This window comes from Papio anubis, chromosome 2 (assembly GCF_008728515.1).
Source record: "Papio anubis isolate 15944 chromosome 2, Panubis1.0, whole genome shotgun sequence".
In the NCBI taxonomy this organism is placed as follows: Eukaryota; Metazoa; Chordata; class Mammalia; order Primates; family Cercopithecidae; genus Papio; species Papio anubis.
The window spans coordinates 11,924,740-11,938,879 of record NC_044977.1 but is presented as its reverse complement, the minus strand read 5'-3'; the positions used below and the strand labels follow the sequence as shown (position 1 = coordinate 11,938,879).

Genomic DNA, 14,140 nt, shown 5'->3' with positions numbered 1-14,140 from the left:
CTTTCAAGTACATTCTAGATGCTGTGGTACTGTTATCTATTCAAGGAATTTACAGGATAGTGGGTAAGACAAATAGTACCAATATGGCAAGATACAGGCTTAAAGAGATGTATCAAAGTGCACTGCAGGGATAGGAACACTAAGCTGGAAAACACCTACTTTCTGAGATAAAGCAAAGATTGGCAATGGTTTGTAGAGGACTTGATCTGAGAATAATGGGCGTTGACAGCACATTTAAGCAGGGAAAAGCATTCTAATTGGAGATGCTGGCTGTGGAAAGTACCGAGGATTAAAAGAACATGGACTTTATGAGAAAGCCAAGCAGGCAAAAAGAATGACTAGCAGAGCTGATTTCATAAAAATATGCAAGAGTAGAGTAGAAAAAGCTATGAAATATTTATTTTTGCTTGTAACCTAGGGGAAATCAATCACTGATGTATGAGCAAGAAAATGGCATGAAGAGAAACAGTTTCCAGCTATTATAGAAAGAAGATTTGCAGAAGCATTGATCAAACAGGTTCCCTGAGACAGAATATGGTCTCACCCAGGTTCTCTAATACTGTTTGAGAAATAAAGATATCCTTGGTCGCCAAATGATGGCAGGACAGGAGAACTAGGAAAGCAGGCAGAGTTTCTGCAGACAGGTTCTGGTACCATTGATGGTGCCTAGAAGTGGTAGGAGAATGCAAGAAGGAAATTATCCTCTAGTGAGCGTTCAATACATTACAGCAAATATTTTTTAATACACATGATCTTATTTAGTCTTCACAACAATCCTATGAAATACGAATTATTATCTCAAAGTAAAACACAGTTAAACTAAGTTCCAGAGAGGCAAACTTATCCAATACTACACCACTGATAGAGGTGGTGGTATGCCCCTAAAATGGGATCTAAAACCCTGCCTGTCTGTCTGGTATCACAACTTACACTCTTTCTGTAGAATCTCCTATCTCAAATGGTACCTCTGTCGTTGGGTATATAGCAACAAGACAACCATTTTGCTTTTAGGGAGAAGGCTTTGTGACATGATTCTAAGCTAATTCCTCTCTGATTTTATGGCAAAGTGGTGGCAGTGTTAGAAGCCAGGTGAGTGCACCTCTGTGAGACTAAAATGGGTTAGTTTTTAAAGGCAGCCATGGTACTAATGAAAAGAGCATAAATCCCAGAACCATTTTGTATGATGAATTGAGAAGATAAAGTAACCAACTGGATATATGAAATGAAGGAGAGCCAGGCATTAAGGAATGTCTCTTCTGGCATGAGACACTGGAGAAAGAACCATCAAACAACATACAGAATATAGAAGGGGAAACAAGCACCAGGTAAATGTGACATGAAAGCAACAATACATATTTTAGTGATTATTAGATTCAGGAGAGAGAAGTCAGGGATTTTACAACCGCACATTTCATATATGTCTGGTAATTAATATATTTCAGGCCCAGGCAAACTACAATATAAAGGGCTGTAAAACTCATTATCAGTGAGGTCAGGACAGCTCTGAGGACGATTATTTGGGATCGTTTAAATATACCATACACAACTGTAAGTTCTGAAACAGATACTACTCTTGTGATGGGAGAGATGCAAATCATGCTTGAGAGTCCATTTATTAGAGCTGTTGTCTGAAAGGTTGTTAGGGCAAATAAGACATTACAAAGAGTAGGAAAACAGATTTATTGCCATATTTTTATGTGCTTTGACTATTGCACAATTTGAAATAATTGGCATAATAATACTTATAATCACTATTATCAAGTCTGAACATCATTTTTAGTTATGGGAAGAAAGACACAAAATCTGTTCATCAGTGTAAAAATTCAGAAGCTAGAGAGGGGTGGCTGGAAACATGAAAAATTCAAAATAGAATCAAAAACAGTTTCTTTTGCCTTGTTTTGGGAGCTTTCATACTTACAGAATTATCTTGAGTTGAAAACAGAATTTTATTATTTATTTGAAATAATTTGACATTTTTGACTCTGAAGTCAAAAGTAATGCCAAGAATGTATTTCGTAAAGAAATAATGTGCATATGAAAACACACCTATACACATGTCCCAGTCCAGGACGCTGATGGTCATGTGCAGCTGTCAATCTCATTCACATCAATTCTAGGCCTGTTTCATTCAGAGATTCATATTAAGGCTATCAACTCATTCATTCATTCACAAGGTTTATTGAGTGCTTACCATAATTGTGCTAGGCAGTATTCCAGTACACTATATTGACTTAAGAATAAAACTGAAAAAGGTATTTTCCTAATAGAGAGAGAAACATAAATTAACAGAGAAATATAATTTCTAGGAGGGATAATGTGCTATGAAGAGTGATAAGTAAAAAGGCCTGTTTTATGTAAACAAGCTTGAAATACTGGCCAGGGATCCAATCATGTAGCATTTTAAAGGGCATCATTAGGGGTATGTATTGGAGTAGGACACACAGGATTTGCTGATGGGTTGGACATAGGTAAGACCCCCAAATTTTTGGTCTGAGCAACCAAGGGTATAGTAGGACTATAATAGGAAAGATTTGGGGATGAACAAGTTTAGATGGAACATCAAAAAGTTAATTTAGTAGATATCTATTTTGAAACATTAAGTAGACATACAAGGAGAGATTTATACTAAGTAAGAAGTCATAGGGGATTCAGGGCTGGATAAATATCTGGGAGGCTTCTGCATATGTTAGCTTTTTTTGTGTGTTTTTTAATTTTGGAGACAGAGTCTCACCCTGTTGCCAGACTGGAGTGCTGTGGCGCGATCTTGGCTCACTGCAACCTCTGCCTCCTGGGTTCAAGTGATTCTCCTGCCTCAGCCTCCCGAGTAGCTGGGACTACAGGCACGCCGCCATGCCCAGCTAATTTTTGTATTTTTAGTAGAGACAGGGTTTCACCATGTTAGCCAGGATGGTCTCCATCTCTTGACCTTGTGATCCACCCATATCGGCCTCCCAAAAGTGCTGAGATTACAGGTGTAATCTCACTGTGCCTGGCCTGTATTTTTTTTTTTTTTTAAACCTGTAATCCCAGCACTTTGGGAGACTGAGGGGGATGGATCACTAGAGCTCAGGAGTTCGAGACCAGCCTTGGCCAGGCATAGCGGTACACACCTGATGCCTGTAGTCCCAGCGACTAGGGAGGCTGAGGTGGGAGAATAACTTGATCCTGGGAGGTGGAAGCTGCAGCGAGCTGTGACTGTGCCACTGCACCCCAGCCTGGGTGAAAGCATGAGACCATGTCTCAAAAAATATATATATGGGACCCGTTGAGAAAACCTGAGTGGAGATATGCATAAAGAAGGGAAGAGGGCTGAAGATGTATTCCTAAAGTGTTCCAACATCTAGAGGTCTTGAAAAGGAAGATGAGCTACAAAGTAGACTTTGCAGGGGCAAGCGGGTCTTGAATCAGTAACTGTTGATATTCTCCATCATAATTGAGAATCAGTGTACTTGGAAAATAAAAACTTTTAAAAAAGAATACTAAGGAGAATGGGTACCATTGAGATTTTCTAAATCTAATGTGTAGAATTATAAATTACTATAAACTTACAACATTTGCAATAGACAGTACATTACTGTCAACCATTTAATTTAAAAATCATTTATTAAATATATACTTTTAGCTTTGTGACAGTAGCCTACATGACATATGTCATGCTGTCTCTCTTTTTTTTTTTTTTGTTTTTTTAGACGGAGTCTCGCTCTGCCGCCCAGGCTGGAGTGCAGTGGCCGGACCTCAGCTCACTGCAAGCTCCGCCTCCCGGGTTCACGCCATTCTCCTGCCTCCGCCTCCCTAGTAGCTGGGACTACAGGCGCCGCCACCTCGCCCGGCTATTTTTTTGTGTTTTTTAGTAGAGACGGGGTTTCACCGGGTTAGCCAGGATGGTCTCGATCTCCTGACCTTGTGATCCGCCCGTCTCGGCCTCCCAAAGAGCTGGGATTACAGGCTTGAGCCACCGCGCCCGGCCCCTGTCTCTTAAAAATATTAAAATCCATATATGTGACAAGTGACTATCCTATGGTTGCATTAATCTTCTAAATAATAATGTGCATTTATATAAAACTTAAAATTTTACAAAACATTCTTTGACTAACCCAGAAAACTCTGTAAGATTGGGAAGGTAAATATTATTGTCACCATTTCCCTAACAAGCACTCTGGATTCAGAGAGGCTAATTGATATGAATAATATTATCCAGCTAGGAGCTAGCAGATCTGTGACCTGAATGAAGATATTAGGGCTGCTAATCCATTGCTGTTCCCAAGAGTAACATTTATTATGTTGTTTCATTTCTTGTGTACACATATAATTGGAGGTAACACGTATGGGTTGTGCAGGTTGTGCATCACGTGGATAAGCTATGAATGGTCCCATCACACTGGGCAGTAAGCAACCTGAGCAAAATAAGCAGTAGCTGTTCTTAAAAATCAGACTTTGCCTCAAATAAACTCTGAAACATGGAGACGTAAGAGTTAAAACCAGTCTGTCATCTCACTGAGGGTAATTATCACCCTGCCAAATCATATAAAAGAAAACATTAAATTTTCAAAATCATTACTATAATTGAGAAGATGGCTAAATATAAAATCTGCAGGTTTTTATCTGATTTAGTATTTTATGTCTACCTTTCATTTTCTATAAGCATTTTTCTTAATTCATTTTTTCTTTGATTTATGTTCACTTGCCCAAATGTTCTCTTAACACCATTTCCAAGTCTCCACCCTGTTTTCTTCCTATAGGCTCCGGGACCCAGCCTTCCTTTCACCTTGAAACACTATTGGCCATTAGTGAACCAATGATCGGTGGCACTGGCCTTTCCTGGAGGCAGGACCCATATGGACTTTCATCCCTCCAGAGTCCATTTTGCATTATGTTCTTTGATTTACCACTTCCCCCCCCCCCCCCCCCCCCCCCCCCACTAATTGTCAATTTATTTTTCTTCATGGTTTAAAGCTGGGAATGCTTACCGTATTGTGGTAGACTGAATTGTGCGTTTGCATCACCATTTTGCCTCCTCATGTTCCTGTTCTTTTGAGAAGTTCATGAAAGGCTGACGGTCCAATTCATTCTCCCCTAAACTCCTCCTTAAAAAAGAAAAGAGTGAAACAAATTATTTCTTTTCTATTCTCCTGAAATTTTCCCAGCCACAATATACCCTGGCTGATCTACTGAAACAATTGTTACCTTTCTTTTCCCCTCTCTGACCACTAACCACTTTTGAAATAAAATAATCAGGTTTAGAAGTCAAGAAAAGAAAAAAAAAAAGTCTTTTTTGGGGGGAGATGAAGATCAGCTGTAATAGCTGCATTATAAAATGTCAACTAAATGAGAACATTTGGCTTGTTCCTTTTGTAATTAACGTTTATTACTACCTATTAGATATTTGATTAGAGAATAAATTAGACAATTGAAATTAAACTTAACTATGACATTTGGGACAGTGGTTTCGCTCCTTGTGGCACTATCATCCCCGACACAGGGGAGCAGGAACAGTGTTACCAAATAACTAAAAAGTCAATCGCTAATATTTTGGGATTTGAGGGATGATGGAAATATATCTAGAAAGTAAGGGACATCACGATATCAACATCACGAACATTTTAATATAAAATAAGCTAATGGCATGCTACATTCTATGCTTTGTGGGATCCAAAGCAGGGTATCATAAGATGAAGACTGGATATGTAAGATAGGCTCAGTTTCTCATGAGAAGACAAAAACAAACAGATGACGCTGGCCTTTTCTATTTCATAGAGTAGACATGAGTATCAATGCAGGTAAGGTACTTGGAAATACTTTGGAAAATAAAAGATTCAAACAAAAATGTAACTTATGGGTTTCTGGAATTCTTTACAGGGGCTTTCAATTAAAAAACAGTGCAGAAAGCTTATGGATCTTAGAATCTAAACAATGTATTTCATGTAATTTAATTTAAACCATCTCTGTGCACCAAAAATATACATCATTCATTCTTTAGTATTTTTAGGTAGAAGTAAAATCTTGAATAAAGCACAACTGGTATGAAATATCAAATATAACCAAAGGGTTGGTTTATTCATTGGGAATTCTATTATTTGTTGTCTAAATCAGTTTGAAAAGTCAATTATTACCTTCAGTTGAAAGACAATTAGTTGATTTGACATATTCAAGAATGCTTACTGACTTTTGATTTAATCATATTTAGTACCACTCAAGATAAATTTTAATTTGATTTACCTGTTAATAGTCATGTAGAACTTTACAAAACATAAATAAGGCTATAAATACCATTGTTACATGAATCTGTAAATCTTAGCCACTTTATTTTATGTTCATTCCTTCCCAATTAAGAAAGAAAACTGGTAATGCTAATTACAATAAATTTATTAAATTGGTTTTAATCAAGTATACTAATATTGTATACTTTCAAGTATTTGAGAGCATACCAACTCTCAAATTTAGTAAAATTTACCTTTTAAATTTAAAGAATGTGAAGATATTTTATGAAGTACTATTGAATAATTATTCTAAAACTTTTTAGCGTATATCCAAATGACTACATCTTTGATGGTATTTCACTATCTTGTTTCATATTTCTTGACATCTTGATGACATACATATTTGGGCATAAATCATGTTAAAATGGGTCATGATTCCAGGAAACCAAGTTAGTGGAATCTTTACTCATATCTGTTCTTTTATCTTTGATCATCATGTTTTAGGATTTGGACTTGTTCATTATTATTATCTTTTGAAGTTGGGTTAAAGTGTTTCTATTCCTCCAAAAGAAATTCACATATCTACACAGAAATATAAAAAAGCAGAATATTAAAAATTAAGAATTAAATTTATATATAGCATTATAATAACCTTGAAAACAGGTACAATAATTTTAAGAGTTAAATTGTTCGCATTTACTATTTAACTTTTTTCTCATTGTACTTAAATCTGTAGTTTGTCAACAGTAATCATAAATTTTTGGTTGAAAAATTAATATTGAGTCTCACTTTGGGAAATTTATAATATATGAAAATATTTTTGCTCCTATTAGCTAATATTCTTTTATCTTATATGCATTTTAAAACTTTATAACCTTATATATTGGCATGATGGAGATACTGGTCAGTTATAAAGTTTGTTCATTAATAAATAATTCACATATTCCAATTTTAATTCTTTATACAGCTTGCTGAATTTCAGCATAGGTATGAATGTGGAAAATAAGCAGAAAAATTATTTTTAACAAAGGAATAGCATAATGATGATATCCAAAGACTTTTTTAAAAAAAGGCAAGAGAGAAAACGAAACTGAGAATTTAGTTAACATGAGGTAATTTGCTAGTATTCGTCCAGGATCCCAGAATATTCAAACATACAAACTAGATGAAAAATAAAACTGCCCTCTAGAAATAAGTCAAAAGATGGAACAACCAGCATAAACATGTAACATATTCCACAGTTAAGCAAAAAAAAAAAAAAGAAAAAATCTTATTGTATAATAATGGGATTTGTATACCACAAACACTAATACCTATATGTGTGTCTGGTTGTGGGAAAATGAAAACAACCATGCAAGTTCATAGTGACAATTGGTAACATTATTTTAAATAGAACCTTGGCAGTATCCAATGCCTCCCCCCAAATTACTGATAGATTATTGCTGATAATCTTATTGCTGATACTAAACATGCAGAGATAATTTAAATGAAGTAAAACAGTGTGCACATGAGATAAGTCACTGAACTGTGTTTCACAGTGAAAAACTGGGAGTAAAGTCTCTCTGTTGTTCTGTATGTAACAGGATATTGCAGGATATTTTTTCTGTTTCCTGGAATTGTAGGCCAAAGCTGAAGACGGAGGGGAACGAGTATGCAATATATGTTTATTAAACCAGCAATAAGGTGCTAGTTGTTGAGGTTGGTCAAATTCCTGCAGAGCTTAAGGAGTAGATTCTAAGTTACCCAGGCTCTACCTCCAACACCTGAGACTCTGGTGAGGCAAATGAGGGGTGTAGGGTGCAAAGTTAAAGAAGCACTTGCCCAACCCTGAGTGAGTGCCTTCATAAATTTTGCGCTCTAGGCTTCTTTCCCATTGGACAAGGGTTTGGCCTGTAGACTTGATAAGATATGCCTGTAGATGGGTAAACAGGGGAAAGCATAATTTGAGAGAAGCAGGGCTAAGGAAATAGAGGACAGGGGTCTGAGAAGAGAGGGGCAGTGGAGGAGCCTGTTCGCCTACTGTTTGGCATGGCAGGACTGCAGGTCTCTTGTGGATCAGGTGCACATCTAGGATGACATTTAGGTTTGAGCCATCATCTTCCACCATTCCTACTGCTCCCCAGATTTTTCTGCTGCTGGAGAAGCCTCACTTTGCAAGTAGCTTTCTTGGTGCAGTACTTGGCAGGATGGCTTAAATAAAGGTATGTTTTAGGTTCTTCAATTGACATAGGAAATATGCAACCCTGCTGTGTCAAACAGTGGGCCTGAAGCTGCTCCATTGTCACCCTTCCTTTATGCCCATTCCCTTGTGCATCTGTTATGTTTAAAACTCTCTGGTCTGTATGTTGATTTGTATCGATAATGTAAATGCTAGAAAAAACTTGAAGCTTTTGTCATGTATATGAATGTATTTAGTACAGCTCTTTGCAGGTGGTATGATTCATTCAGAGGGCTGCTTTACATCTTAGCCAAAGTCTCTTTGCTGAGAGCTTCTTCAACAAGATGCAAATAGTATGTGCAGAATCCCCAAAGTTAAACTGTTTGTATAATTCATTAAAACAGCCAAGGATAAATTACAATAACTCTTGTTTTTCTGAAAACCTAAAATTGTAGAGTGCCATTTCTGAAGGTTATCGGTTTCCACAGAATTTGTACTTGTCAATTCCATCTTTGATGAAAAATATTTCTCTACTAACTCTCTTGAATTTGATAGAGCTGTGCTTTATATAGCATAACTTCGTCAATAACATGAGCAATAGTACTGAGGTGGCATCGGCAAACCAATAAATGATGAAAACTTTGCCATACAGTTACATCATCTCAGTAGTCTTGTCATTTATCTACTTTAACTTTTTAAATTTAAACTTTCTTTATGTCACTTGGAGTAAAGGCATCTACAAGATTGCTCGCAACAGCAGCAAAGTCACATTTAAGCTATGTGTCTCATTTGTAAAATTTAAGTTTGCAGTATTGCCGAAAGCGTTGGTTAGTTCATATTCAAAACGACGACCAAATGTCAGAGCACTCAGTAATGCAACAAGTGTAGCATTCCCGACTGGTACGGTTTCAAGGACTGGTAAATAATGTTTTGCTAGCTAAAATGCATACCATTCTGTGTAGGAATTTGCAGTGGGGATGGTAAGAACTGTTGCCTGACTTTTCTAATTGAATATCAACTTTGTATTGCTTTTGATCATGTCTATTACCATTCAGAAAGTTATTCTCACTATCAAAGACACTTAGTATTGACTGTTTTTGTATAATGATATATTGCACACTATACAGAGATGTACTTATCATCTTTCAAGAATTTAAAATATAAGATAACAATAATGATGTAGGTTAATATGATTTAAAACACATTGTCAAATGGAATAACTGTCTCCCCCATGATAGCATTCAAGTATGGGGGTACCCAATCAGCAAAGTTGATAATTTTTCCACACATTGATACATATAAGAATTAATAAAGATAGGAAATCCAGCAACATTTCATTTTATTTGTGGGATATCTTGTGTGTGCACTCACACGTGCATGTGTGGCTATCTGAAACTTTAGTAAAACTATAAGCTCCTAACATTCAAGTTGGTCTATTTTTCTACACATAATACCTTACATTTATAAATACCTTTGTAACCAGTATTGTTATTTTGATACCAAAATATTATGAGATTTTAAAGGGGGGGGCATAATTATTATATCCATTTTTCAGGTAAGTAAACGAAAACACAAAAAAGTTTAGAGACTTGACCAAGATGGTATTACTAATAAGAAGATCAGGTAGTATTAGTTCATTGAACTTTCGTTTTCTAGTTAAACATGCATTTGCTGATTCTGTTAACCTTATTTTAGTCACTAGTCACTATATACAGAAGGATTAAAGGCATGTTCTTTGCTCATTCAGACTGAGGATGGGGGAGATATTTTGTAGACATAAACTATACATACATATAGTAAGTTCAATTATAAATTTATATAAACAACAGCTGTAGAATCCCAGTAAATTAACTAGCAATTTCTGCAAACACTCTAGGTAGCTTTTATCGAGAATATGATTGTTAAGTACTTCTGAGCTGAGAAAATCAAAATGGTAAATTAATCTGGTCTAGAGGTAAAGTTGGAAATGCACATGGGGCCAGATTGTAAAGAATGTTTACATCAGGTTAAGAATATTTGATTTTTCACTCTTTTATCCATTTGCTTTTTGCCACTTCCTGTTGACTTCCAAGTACTACCAAAACAAAAAACAAACAAGCTAATAAATTCTATAAAATATAGAAACAATGCTTAAAATGTAAAAAAAAAAAAAAAAAAGTCAGGAGAGCATTGCTATAGAAACTAATTAAAAATATTTCCAGAAATAGTTTCTGTAAGTCATGGTCAAATGCTGCCAAATGATAAGACAGGATGAGGGCTGAAGATTGTTTTGTGCATTTATCAATTTGGAGGTGACTGAAGATTTCAGTAAGAACACTCAGAAGAGAGTGGTATTTCCATAGCCACTCAATTAAGCCCCTCTTCTTGCATAGAATTGTGTTTGGAAACAGTTCTTTCCTTAATCACATTTTCCTGTCATGTTTCAAATTTGCTCAAGGTTCACTTCTCTGCACATGAAACTGAAAAATGAATCTAAACTAGTACATTTCATGGGAGTAGATGGATTAACTTATCCCTCAATTAAAACTTGCATTTAATAATTGCCTAGATAACTTTTGTTTTATATACCAGAAAAGGCAAAAGCCCCTTCACTGATATGCTGCAACGAGGGAGGTGAGTGAAATGCTGGGGACTGGGTGTCACTCTTGTTTTTAGAAGGAATGTTACTAAGACATTACCATATGCTATATGAAGAATAAGCCATTGGCATCTATGGTGATCAATAGCTTCTAAATTTGCCTTCAGTGTAAAGTAAGGCAAGAATTTTAATTTGAGAATGTCAAATAACTGCAGGAACTTACATTTTCCATCATGTTACTTCCCTTGTCAACAACTTTCAATGTTTCTTGAGTGATAAATTGTATAACCTTAGATCATCAATGTAAACTGGTCATCAGTTCCTTCTTCTATACAAATGGCACGATGCTTTCTTTTTAGTATCATTTGGGATTTAAATAAAACATAAATAAAGCAGTTAATACAATGTATGCATCTTCAAATATGGTCATTATATAGGAAATAAAAGACAGATCCATAGGCTCATTTGCTAACCTAGTACCAAGCTAGTACACTTCCTGATGCTACCCTAAGCTTACTTTGCATTTGGAATATGTTAAGCGACTTACTTTTTAATTAAAAATTAATCTTTTCTACTTCTGTATCAGTTTATATATATATATATATATATTTTTTTTTTTTTTGATTCACCCACAATGTTCTAAATCTGACCATCTTCATTCATTAAAACATTGCAGACATATTTTTAATGTCAGGTTTTTAAATCACCCCTGTTTATTATAGCCAAAAGTTATTTTCTTTCATGAATTCCCATGACACATCATTCCCACCTTTTACAGAATTGTATTTTTGTGGCAAATACCATAGGTTGGTCCACTCAATACCCCTTCCACATTCTTTGACTTCCTTTTCCTGAATCATAGAGGCTACACAATAATAAGTAACAAAATCGGGTCATGAAGATTATCCATGTGTCATTGCCCATAGCTTTTTAAATTTTGTCAAAGATGGAAAGGAAAATGAATTTTGGTACTGAATTCCTCCTTTGGTGCCTGCATTTCTCGTGAACTCTCCCTCCTATATAAGAGTAATTTTCAAGTAGCTACGTAGGTATATTAACAACTAGAGTCATATCATTCCCTTGCTAATTATAATTCATATTCTGACTTCAATTTATATTTTCTATTGAGTAAGGACAGCTAGAAGGAAACAAGTGGTATAGAAGCTGGAAGAAAAATAATAATTCCTATTTATATACCAGATACATTCATGTTTATTGGCTTTATTGTGTCTTTTAATCATTTTAAGATGTTTGCTAAATAGTTCCAATCTTGCAGTATTTTACAGACGGATAATTGAAGCCTTAATATTTGGAATCAAAAAGGATTAAACTCAAAGAAACAGGATAGAATGGTGGTTACCAGGGGCTGGAGAATGACAGTTGGTCATAGATCACAAAAATATGAGTTGGATAAGAGGAATAAGTTCAAGAGCTCTATCGTATAACATGGTGACAATAGGTAATAACAATGTATTCTATACTTGAGAATTGCTAAGAGAGATTTTAAGAGTTCTTAACACAAATAATATATGAGGTAATACATATGTGAATTAGTTTGATGTAGCCATTCCATAATGTATACATATTTCATGTTGCACACCATAAATATATACAGTTTTTGTCGATTAAAAATAAATAAATGAAATAAGACAGATAAAGTAGGTAATTTTGTTAAAATCACACACTAGGTTACGATGCTGGGATTCAAATCTGTGAGTTTTTGATTTTATGATCTCAATCATTTTCAATTTTACCACATTGCCTCATTCGTTACTTTAAATGTGAAAGTGCATACCACTAGGCACAAGACACCTTTTACCTTTACCAATTAGATCTTATCTAGCCTAGTAACCACTTTTTAAAATGCTGTAAAGATTATCCCAGTGGTTTTCTGGTGTGTTAGGCTGTTTAGCACTGCTGTAAAAACCTGCACAAGACTGGATAATTTGTTAAAAAGAAAAAAAAAAGAGGTTTAATTGAGTCACAGTTCCACATGGCTGGAGAGGCCTCAGGAAACTTAAAATCATGGCAGAAGGGGAAGCAGGCATATCCTATATGGTGACAGGAGAGACAGCATATGAAGGAGGAACTGTTAAACATGTATAAAACCGTCAGATCTGATGAGAACTCACTATCATGAGAACAGCATGGGGGAACCACCCCCATAATCTAATCACTTCCCTCTCTCTACATGTGAGTATTACTGGTCCTTCTCTTGACACATGGGGATTACAATTTGAGATGAGATTTGGGTGGGGACACAGAGCCAAACAATATCATTCTGTCCCTGGCCCTTCCCAAATCTCATGTCTTTTCACATTTCAAAACCAATCATGCCTTCCCAACAGTCCCCCAAAGTCTTAACTCATTTCAGCATTAACTCAAAAGTCCACAGTCCAAAGTCTCATCTGAGACAAGGCAAGTCCCTTCTCCCTATGAACCCATAAAATCAAAAGCAAGTTAGTTACTTTCAAGATGTAACGGGGATACAGACATTGGATAAATGCTTCCATTCCTAATGGTAGAAATTGGCCAAAACAAAGGGCCTACAGGCCCCATACAAGTCCGAAATCCAGTAGGGCAGTCATTAAATCTTAAAGCTCCAAAATAATGGTTTTTGACTCCATGTCTCAAATCCAGGGCATGCTGATGCAAGGGATGGGCTTCCACAGCCTTAGGCAGCTCCTTCACAGGCTGATATTGAATGCCTGTGACTTTTCCAGGCACACAGTGCAAGCTGCTAGTGGATCTACCATTTTGGGGTCTGAAGGATGGTGACCCTCTTCTCACAACTTCACTAGGCAGTGACCAATGGAGACTCTGTGTGGGGGCTCTGACCCCACATTTCCCTTCCACATTGCCCTAGCAAAGGTTCTCCATGAGGGCCCTACCCTGCAGCAGACTTCTGCCTGGACAACCAGGCATTGCTATACATTGTCTGAAATGTAGGTGGAGATTCCCAAACCTCAATTCTTGACTTCTGTGCACACGCAGGCCCAATACCACATAGAAGCCACCAAGGCTTGGGGCTTGCACCCTCTGAAGCAACTGCCTAAGCTGTACTTTGGTCCCTTTTAGCCACAGCTGGAGCTGGAGCAGCTGGGACACAGGGCACCAAGTCCTGAGTCTGCAAAGAGCAGAGTGGCCCTGGACCAGGCCCAAGAAACCATTTTTCCCTCCTAGGTCTCTGGGCCTGTGATTGTAGGG

General features: G+C 36.5%; 1 long non-coding RNA gene across 1 annotated transcript in view; it reads right to left on the bottom strand.

The window, feature by feature from the left end:
• The window catches only part of LOC116273696, a 162,911-nt gene that overhangs the window by 127,384 nt on the left and 21,387 nt on the right, over positions 1–14,140 (bottom strand). The window contains exon 2 of the long non-coding RNA XR_004182017.1: positions 4,968–5,084. This is a non-coding gene — a long non-coding RNA (uncharacterized LOC116273696). The remainder of the gene's footprint in view (positions 1–4,967; positions 5,085–14,140) is intronic.